Consider the following 3,056-nt stretch of genomic DNA (forward strand, 5'->3'; position numbering starts at 1 on the left):
TGCAGGTCAGAAACCGCCACACGGGGAAGTGGCGGTTGCTGAGGGCCCCAAACCAGCTGCGTTTCCCTGGCGACACGAGTTTGCTTTTCATGCTGGGAAGAGGCTGGGCGGCTGCGCCCCGGGGATGGGCCGCTCTGGGTCGCCCAGCATCCCGGCGGGAGGCCCAGGACCGGAGTGCGGAGTGCGTCAGGCCAGGGCCAGCTGCCCAGGGAGGAAGCCAGGCAGCGCCAGCCCTGCCCTGACACCCCAGGGGCCCCAGGTGGGGTGGGCACAGGAGACACCAGACCTGGACTCACACTCCGGCTCTGCCACTTACCTCACGTCCCCTCGGCTTTCTCCTCGAGTCTCCAACTCCACGGCCAGGCCGCTCAGGGTGCATGCAGGTGCTTCCCTCAGGCCCTCAGAGACAGGGGCGGGCAGGCAGCCCAGGGCAGTGTGCTCAGTGGTTAGAGCGTCAGCCCGTGCTAAGGGTTGCGGGTTCAATTCCTGGTCAAGGGCATGTATCTGGGTTGCAGGTTGGATCCCACCCCAGTCGGGGTGCATGGGGGAGGCAACCAATCGACTTGTCTCTCTCACATGGGTGTTTCTGTCTACCTTCCACTCTCAAAATCAATGGAGCCCCACGGCGTGGCTCAGTGGGTGAGCATCGACCTATGATCCATCCCCAGTGTGGGGCGTGCTGGAGGCCGCCAATCAATGATTCTCTCTCATCGTTGATGTTTCTCTCTCTCCCAGTCCCATCCCCTCTGAAATCAATGAAAATATATATACACAACAGATCTACCATTTGAACATTTTTTAGGAATACAATTCAGTGGCATTAATGACGTTTACATTATGGTGCCCCGTCACCACTGTCCACCTCCAGAATGTGTTCATCTTCCCGAATGGCGACGGTACCCATTAAACACGAAGTCCCTAGTCCCCTCGCCCCGGACCTGGCAACCACCATCCTACTGTCTGTCTCTGAATCTCGACTCCTCCAGGTCCCTCACGGGCGGGCATCAGACCGCATTTGCTGCTTTGTGTCTGGGCTACTTCACGTCACAGAGTGTCTCTCAGGGTCATCCCCGGGGTAGCATGTGTCAGAAGGTCCTTCTGTTTTAAGGCCGCCCGTGCTGCTTTGCGTCCTGCTTTCTGTCTTGCGTGAACAGTACTGCCTTCCACCCCTGAAATCAATTTGCTTTGAAAACATGCAAATCTCGAGAGGCCACTGAGCTCTGCATCCTTTACTGGCCTCACCCCCCGGGGAGCCTCTCTCCCCGAGCCTCGCGGGCCCCTTCACGTCCCTCCTGGTTTTACGGCCTTCCCATCAACGGAATCCTACGCCGTGTGGTCTTTTGAGACTGGTGCCCATCCTGCTAGCTTATCCTTCTGGTTTAATAAGAAATCCTGCTGCCATTGGCCAAGTCAATATTTTATTTAAAAAAACAAAAAAACCACACATGCACACACACACACACACACACACACACACACACACACACACACGCACGCACGCACGCACGCACACGCACACAGCTCACGAAGGCAGAGCCGGGAAAGGAGACTGAGATCTCGTCTTTGGGGTCAGGCTGACCGCAGAGTGCTGCTCTTCCACGTGCAGAGAGAGCAGAGGCCCAAGCTCGATACATTAGGAGAGGGCTTGGTCTTTCCGGGGAGACTTAAGGCAGCGTCACTCCCGCGAGGAGTGGGGTTTGTGCGGGAACCTCTCCAGAAACCTCTCCGTCGTGTGAGGTGCGGTCACCAGTCTCGGTCTGAAAAGCAGGAGGCAGAGGCCACACCTCCCTGGAGGCTGCTTTTCTTTCCCGGACGAGGAGGATCTTCTCGGAGGAAGACCGGGGGGAGAGGCCCGGGGCAGCTCGGGAGCCCAGGAGGGAGGAGAGGGCCCTCCCGTGCCCACCAGCTGGGCGGGGCTTTGGCACAGGAACACAGGTTCGGAGGTCTCTCCCGAGGTCACCGGCCCGCGGGCCCTGCTGTCTGCGGGGCCACACGTCCTGCAAGGCCTCCTGCGGGCCTGGAGGCCGCGGCGTCCTCAGACGGCTGCATCTTGGGAGGGAAGAGGCAACGTGAGGACAGACGGCCAGGGCAGGGCCCACCCAGAAGTCACACACACACCAGCCGGGTGGCCCACGTTCCGCTCGGGGCACTGCCTTCCTCCACCCAGCACCAACTTGCACTGGGATTATTTTATTGTTTAAATGCATCTCTAAAAAAAAAAAAATTAAATAGCGCAGAGAGGATTCCCATCCCTATTCCTCCCCACCCCAGGCCGCAACATTGTTCACACTGTTTTCACCGTTCATTTGTGCCCTTACACAGCTTTCCTGCGATAGCATCCGTGTCCCACAGAATTCACCCAGGGTTTGCACTGCATTCACAGAATTGCACGACAATTTTAGAACATCTTCATCACTTCAACAAGAAACCCCTTGCCCCTTAGCGGGCAGCCCGGTGTCCCACCTCCCCTGAGCCGCAAGCAACCACGAAGCTACTTCCTGTCTCTGGGTTGGTCTATTCTGGCCGTGTCACCTCAATGGGACCCTAACTGTGTGGTCTTTGGAGACTGGCACCCTTCCTGTTAGCTTTTCCCCAGTGATCCTGAGGGGGAAAGGGGAGCTCTTTCGGCAGGAAATGTAATGTAAATGCTGCCACGTTTTTCATGCATTTTTTTTTTTAAAGAAAAAGAACAAAGAAAGGAAGTGCTAGATCAAAGAAAGAAGAGGACTAATTAAATTAGCGGGTTCAAGCTTTCAGCAATTCTTAAGATAAAAAGTAATAGGTACAGGTATGGGGATATATTTATAAGGATGTTCATGACTGTGTTTTTTAGTAGCAAAGAATTACGTAACAACAACACAAAATAATGCCCCTCCTAGGAGACAACTGTAGCACAGACATGCGATAGGGTCAGTGTGACCCCATGGAGCCATTAAGAATGACAGAAGCCCTGGCCAGTGTTGCTCAGTGGTTAGAGTGTTGGCCCACGCACCAAAGGTCCAGGGTTCGGTTCCCATTCAAGGGCATGTCCCTGGGTTGTAGGTTTGATCCCCAGC

This window comes from Cnephaeus nilssonii, assembly GCF_951640355.1.
Source record: "Cnephaeus nilssonii genome assembly, chromosome: 17".
Lineage (NCBI taxonomy): Eukaryota > Metazoa > Chordata > Mammalia > Chiroptera > Vespertilionidae > Cnephaeus > Cnephaeus nilssonii.